Below are 7,829 nucleotides of genomic sequence, written 5' to 3'. Positions count from 1 at the left end.
ATGGTTTTGGTTTTTCAGATTTTTCTAGTGGTTTGCACTTCCCTAAGGTAGTGAGAGGGTGCTTGTCCTTAGGATCACCAGTTCTCCTATGTTCTTTTTTGTTAAATTTATGCACACTTTGTAAATTTTCCTTAGATTTAATGAATAGAAGGTTCCCTCTTCCTTCAAGAAAAAAAATTGTGCATCATAAATCCTCTAAACTGAAGTTCAACTTTCGAGCCATTGCCCTTCTAATCAGCCTCAGTTAATGTTCAACAGTGTCGTTACTTTCATAATGGAGTGTAATGTTCAACAATGTCGTTACATTCATAATGACACTCTAGAGACAAGTCCAAACTCTGAATGCTATTTGTTGGTCTTACTCTCCTGTCATTAATATCACTACCTTCGGAAGGTTGATCCCAGCCATTAATATCAGTAATATCGGAAGGTTGATCGCAGACAGTCCTGCGATTTTCTCTGATGCTGCAATCATCCTCAAAGCCAACAACTGCCTTTAGAAGTTCTGACATAAGTAAAGGGTATTTTTGTTGCAAACACTCAAAACCCTTTGAACGCATAGCCTCTGGCAGATTTTGTGGCAAATTTGAGACATGCAGCTTTCAAGCCAGTAGCATGGCAACTCTCAGCCAGAGCAAGAGTGGAGGCAACTGTATTTACAGATATGCTTCTGCATAATTTTGATTCACAAAGTAGCCTCAATCGCCGCAAACCATACGCATCTGCTACGGCAAGCAAGCGCTTTGTCAATGTGTCCGTTGTTGAAGTAGAAGAAGATGAATCGGCTGGGCATTGCTCTTCATCAAGAAGGGTTTCTGTATAAATATAATGTAGCATAGCCTTGAACACTCTAGGCTGCATCTCTGTAATAAGAACTTCATTATTCTGCTCTGAAGAAGCAAAAAATTTGCTGTGAATACTGGGGATCGTGCAGCTAAAACAAGTTTATGTGCACGAAATTTCTCCCCAGCCACATCAAAAGTTACATCCGAGGCTTTTTGATTTTCTAAAAGTTTACAAAAATTAAAACCTAACTCTGAGTCGGGAACAGCTATGGAGTGCAACCCAGCGTATTCGTTGGCAGAGACCACAACACTCACTGTGCAATGTAATATCACGCAATCATCCTTGAGGTAATTAGATGTTTCAAGTGCAGCCCGTTCGATGAACCGCTTGTAGCCCCACATGCTTCCTTGAACGTCAAAAATGTGAGGGCCTCTCTTCCGCCCCGTGCGCGCATGGCTGTAGAGGCTCTTGTCGTTGCCCTCCCCGCTTCGATCGACCAATGTCAATACGTGCGTAGCGCAAACGTCAGTGCCCTTGCTGGCCAGCGCTATGAAAACTGAAACATAACGCAATTTATCATGGCTACTTGCGTCGTCCGGGTAGAAATAAATGGCCCACTGATAACCTCCCGCTAAGACAGTCTGGCTGGAAATGCGTCTGCCAACGTCCATGCCCTTGACCAGTGAATAACCTTCTATCACGGAATTGTGCGACCCATTAACAGTGCTGGTAACCGATCTCGATGTCGAAGCCGATCCATGGCCGTTCTGAATTCCATTCTGCATTGCAGACGGAAATCTATACCCAAGTGACCTCTTCATTGCGAACGGCCAGGCAAAAACACAAAACAAAACAAAAAAACACAAAAATGTAACCCTAGGCTGCCAAAATCGCCCTAATTGATAGATAATTCAGCCGCCAGGGACCCAGTAGATATTCCCTAGTTTATCGTCGATCACCTCCCACTGCCACTTCAGACAAGATAATAATGCTGATTATCACCTCCAAATTCTCTCTATATATGTTGCAAGTTATAATCAATCTAGGTCGGTGCGAGTTGGAATATGTTGGTAAAAATTGATCGGTTGTCATTTAAATTGTGCCATGCTACTCTGGATACTCCATGAGATATGGTTAACTTTCACGATACTCCATGAGATATGGTTAACTTTCACAATAGGATTCTCGACTTTTTCTCATGTAAAAAAAATTATTTATAACTTAAAATAAAAAATCTGCCAAAAAAAATCTTTTTGGTTTAAAAAAAAAAAGTAAATTAAGAACATTAAATCTCATACAAATTAATTAGTTTACATTATAATTTTCAAAATTTTAATTTAGTTATAAATAATTATTTAATGGATATTAGAGATTAAACCACTATAAAATATTGTAAAATATTTTTGATAGCTTTAATTCAAAGGTTATATGTATTTAAAAAATAATTATGTCTTTTTTTCCATTTTGATTAAATGTATTAATTGAAGAAAATGTCATATGAAATGCAATGACTTATGGTTTTTTGGACATGTAGTGTTGATAAGCCATGTTATTGACCTTTAGAATTGTAAGAAAATATCTCCATAGTAAGTGGGATAAATCTCCATTATTAAGAATTTTGATAAATTTAAATGTATATTTCTTTAATTTATATATTAAATTTTTTAATAAATAATAGTAATAATTTAAAATAAAGTTAAAATTTAGTTAAGCTCACTTATGTGAGATGTATCATAAAGTAAGTATTTTGATGCTTCACATGAATGATACCTATCAACCTGTAACTACAATAATGTTAAAATGTAGTTGGTGTACTTTTTATCTTGATACCTATGTCTCTTTTGAAATAGGGCTTCTAGAATTTTAATTTAATTATCAATAAATAATAGGTGGATGATAAAGACCTTAAATATATCTCAAATTTACTTATACTCCTTTTACTTTTCAATTTAGCTAGTACAACCAAATAAATTATGTAGTTGGTGAACATGGAAAAGCATCCAAACATGTACATCATCATACATTTCATATTGCAAACAATAAAAAATCACAAAAATTAATCAAATTATAGGTTATTATTATTATTTATTACCAACATAGATCTATCTTTACTCTCGATCTACCAAGCGCAGAGAGGGATCTCTATGCTAGTTGGCATATCAAGATATTTGATCCCTCTCGGTGCTTAGTAGAATACCATGGGTCAATACCATATGCCATCTTTATTTTTATTAATACTAATATTAGGGTTAATAATATTTTTTTGCATGGCATTACATATTTGATCCCTCTTGTCCCGAGATCTCTATGCTAGTTGGTATATCAATATATTTGATCTCTTTTTGAGTTCAGTAGAATACCATGGGTCAATAACATATGCCATCTTTATTTTTATTAATATTAATATTAGCGTTTAGAATATTTTTTTGCATGGCATTAATAATAATTTGGCCCATACACTTAACCTAAATAAAACCTATTTTTTGAGTATTCTTAAATATAAAGTGACTTAAGGTGACAACCTCAGGAATTAACTGAAGGGAGATGTGCAATGGCACCTCGCGCTAGGGTTTTCAATGCGGCCGCATACGAAGAGGCTAGATCACCCCAGAATCTGCTGGAAGTTGAGGCTCCACGTCTCCAAAATGAGCATGCGCAGACTTTCTATGAACATTATCAGCAATGCGGCACATGGAAGGTTATCCTCGCTGCGGAATCCGCTTTTGCACCCGTAACTGACCTCCCGGACAGGGCAGCGGCAATCTGTAAGCCGATCCCCCTGAGCAAGATCCATGGCAAGAATAAAAACCCCTGCCACCATTCGGCTGGATGGATGCAAAGTGACCAGAGTAGGGATCTCGCAGTAGGTCCAAAATATGACTGCACGGGCGTATGGGAAGATGAGAACTATCAAGCGGATGGCCAGATCTGGGGCCTCCCCACGGTCATTAGACAACCCATTTTGGACGTCTGCGAGTACCGAAAGACAGTTGAGAAAAACAGTCAAGACCCGATTCTTCAGATCTTCAGGATGGTTGGGCAACAGAAGGGGAAACAGAGTGTTACTGGGTCAGGATCAATCGGATTGCACAACATCATTGTTGAATGCTTTGGAGCTGCCAAATTACACATTGGACCTGCTAAGGCAGCACATGGGAAATTGTTGGTTGGAGGCGGACATTTCTCTTCCACAGTGGGAAGATATATAAACCCCAGATCTGCCATCTTTTCACTAGATCTGGCTTACCAACTAGTGAATCGGGGCCTATTCCGCATGGACGCAAATCTGATCCTCTCGGATACGGAGTTGGATGGCTTAGATCTGACAAGAATCGAGCCATCCCCGGCTGCCAGATCTAGTTTCCAAATCTTTGTAAAGACTCCAAAAGGAAACACAATCATGATCTAGACTTCTGACAACGACAGGGTTTCAGATCTGAAGAACAATATTGCAGATCAGACTGACTACCCGGCTGAAGAGCAACACATGTTAAATGAGGGAAGATCACTGCAGGAATGCAAAACCATGCAACAATAGAACATCAGGCCAGGCTCTACAATCACTCTCAATATGAGATTACGAGGAGGAGCTGAAAACGCTGGAACTAGCACGCAAAGAAAAGGGTCATTTAAGGAAGCAGTGAAAGGAAAAGCGAAAAACCCCAAAGCTGTCACTGAACATCCGGGGTAGTACATTGTAGATCAAATGCCGGAGAGCCCATCTATCTACATAGAAATACCAGAGGTAAATAATATATATTCAGATCTACAAAAAAATGCAGCTATCTGTATATTTAATGGCTTTTGGCCTAGAACTGATGCATTGTATCAATGGATCCACTCGGTCTGGACAAAAAATTGCCAAATCTACCTATACCCTAAGGGGTTTTTTATAGTATATTTTGGCACAGAAGAAGAAAAGGAAATAGTTCTCAACGAAGGGCCATGGTTCTGGGGTAGTGCTGGACTTTTTATTACCCCTTGGTCTCCTGATTTTGATGCCAACACCATGGTGGTATCAAGGATGCCAGTATGGGTTAGGATGCATAAGCTTCCTTTACATTTTTGGCATTCAAAGGTTCTAATAGAAATTGGAAATACTTTCGGGAGAATGTTAAACATAGACAGAGAGAGACATATAAAAGGGATATTTACTTTTGCCAGAATATGTGTCGAGGTAGATCTCAGTCGAGGACTACCTGAGAGCATCATCCTGAATTTCAATAATACAAAGTGGAAACAACCTTTGGACTATGAGAATACAGCTTTCAGATGCCGGGGATGTCAACAAACAGGTCATCTGTACAATGCATGTCCAAACCTCAACAAAAACAAGCAACAACAAAGGAAGCCGAAAGGATGGCAGAACATAGACGCTGCATATAAGAAGGCAAGTACAACAAAGAAAAAAGAACAAAATAAAGCAAAGGATAAAGATCAGGACAATAAGGATAAGGAGATTAATGAGGAAAAGGAACAAGAACTCCAGCTAGAAATAAGTGGTAATAAACGAAGTCACAGTCTTGAAGGATCGGATTCAGATAAGGAGCAACCAATGAGTTCAATGGAAAACCAGCTTCCTATTATTGACTCCACCCCCAACACGGATGGTTGGCGAAAAGTGGAGAAGAAAAAGGGCAGAAAGACTTAGGCCAGTTGGGTTTCTCTTTTGGGCTACTCTCCGAAAAGTAGGAGCAGCTCTTTCTTTTTCTGCTTTTAGGCAGGGTTGTATATTGTGGGCTGTATGATATTTATTCATACAGCCAAATTGAATGCTTAATGCATATACTATGTAACTTTTTATTTTAATAAAAAGTTCAATTCTTTTCTTTGGAAAAAAAAAATATAAAGTGACTTATGGAGTTAATATAAAAAAAATTATTTATTTACTATACCTCTAGTTTATTTTTATTTTTATTAATTTACCATACCTTTTTTATAAATATGGTATTTGGCTCATAGGCTTCACCTAAATGAAACATATTTTTCAGTCTCTTTAAATATAAAGAGCTTTATGGAATATATATATATATATATATATATATATATATATATATATATATATATATATATATTACCATACCTCTAGTTTATATATATTTTTCTTTATTTACCATACCTCTAGTTTATTTATATTTTTATTTACTTACCATACCTATTTTTTGAGTGTTTTGAGTGTTCATAAACCTTTTTATATTTTAAATTTATATTATGTTTATACATAATAACAATTAGATTGATTTCTAAATAGGGCAGACAATAGATTAAAAATGTCAAATGTTTATGTTTACATTTACGTTTAGGTTTAAACATGTTCAAGGGCCTCTGGGTGCAATAAAAAGAATTAATATATTAGTTAAATATAAATTTAAAAAAAGCTTGTAACAATAATTTTAACCATGGAGATTCACCCCATATTTACCCTTTGAATTCTTAACATGTAAATAGGTTTTGTTACAATAACCATGGACCCCAGAATACTATTGTCACATGCCCAAACAACCAGAAACCTTACTCATATGACACATGTTCATATGACATTTTTCAATTAATAAATTCAATTAAAAGGGAAGAAATAACATTTGCGATATAAATTTCAACTTTCTATTTATGACTACTACTAAGAATATTGTATGGAGTTTAAGTCTCTACCATCTATCTAATAATTATGATAACTAAATTAAAATTTCTCTATTCCAAAACAGATGCACTTATCTACGTAATTAAAAGTTGTTATAAAATTAAATTAAAATTATTTATGGAAATTAAAATGAGTGATTGAGTGATCGGGAGGTGAACAGAAGATGGAAGTTGCACAGGGTTTTTGAGAGTTTCATAGTCTGACCCTAATGGAGGGTCACAGAGGAGGGAGCTCCACTCCCTCCTACAAAGATGTCGTTGCCAGCAGAGGCAAGTCACATCTGGATAATGTCAGAGGATCTGAGAAGGAAGAAAACAGAAATAATGAAAAGGAGACAGATGGGGCCAAGTCCAAGGAAAATAGCAGCACAAAGGACAAGGAGGAAGAAGACAAAAACCAGGGAACAAGGGAAAAAAAACAAAAGGGACCTTGCAGACCCAAAATGGAAATCACTCCTAGAGTAGTGTTAAATAATCCTACACTACAGGAGCACAGGGAACATATGGAGACTTACGCCATAATATGTAAATTCATGGGATTATGGCCCACTGAAAAGGCTTTACAGACATGGATCAAGTATCACTAGAAACCCAAAGGCAACATCGATCTTCATCTAGGGTCAAAGGGATTCTTCACTGTGGTGTTTACAAATATCGAAGACAAAGATAGAATATTCAAAGGAGGACCCTACTTTTTTGCAACAGCTGTCATCTTTATTCGGCCTTGGATGATGAATTTTTTTCTAGAGCAAGAGACTTTTACTTCAGTTCCTGTCTGGGTAGGGCTCTATTCTCTTCCTCTAGATTACTGGCAAAATGAATCACTTGCAGCCATAAGAAACTGTTAGGATATTCCGACACATAGGAAATAGTTAAGTATAACTTGGTCTAGTGTAGAGTTAGGTAAAGTGTGTTTCTTTACTATGTACATTTTGTAACTTACAATCCGATGGTCACGATATGTAGTGATCTCATGGTTCATTCTCTCCTCGGTATTACCAACACTTGATCCGTGGCTTAACACCCGATTAGTCCATGATCTCTATTTAAAGAGCATAGAGGGTCATTTGTAGGGTAACCGTTCATGAGAGAAGCTTATGTAAATTTTCATTCTTTTATTAATAAATTGCCTGAAGTGGCCACGTTGGCTTAGGCCATGGATTGTTTCCCTCTTTGAGGGTTTTAACCACGTCAAAAATACTGGCGTATTGATCTGTGATCTATTTGTGAGCGGTGTCCTCTGGTGCTCTGTATGAGGAACTTACCCTATAAATTCCTACATGGTATCAGAGCTATTTGAGGGTCGTGTCCATTGGTGATCCAAATCTGAAGCCGGTAGAACTACATCCGGCTGTCGTTTCCTAGATCTATTGTTTCTAACTACTTTCGAGCCGAGAGGACTG

At 37.1% G+C, this 7,829-nt stretch overlaps 1 pseudogene; it reads right to left on the bottom strand.

Moving 5' to 3' along the window:
• Positions 1-269: 269 nt before the first annotated feature.
• Positions 270-1,607, bottom strand: LOC149159077 (BTB/POZ and MATH domain-containing protein 5 pseudogene; annotated as a pseudogene).
• Between the last annotated feature and the right edge of the window lie 6,222 nt (positions 1,608-7,829).

Source organism: Pinus tabuliformis, chromosome 5_2, assembly GCF_031772625.1.
Source record: "Pinus tabuliformis cultivar Carrire ecotype Pingquan chromosome 5_2, CPIR1, whole genome shotgun sequence".
NCBI lineage: Eukaryota > Viridiplantae > Streptophyta > Pinopsida > Pinales > Pinaceae > Pinus > Pinus tabuliformis.
This window is presented reverse-complemented; position numbering and strand designations above follow the sequence as displayed.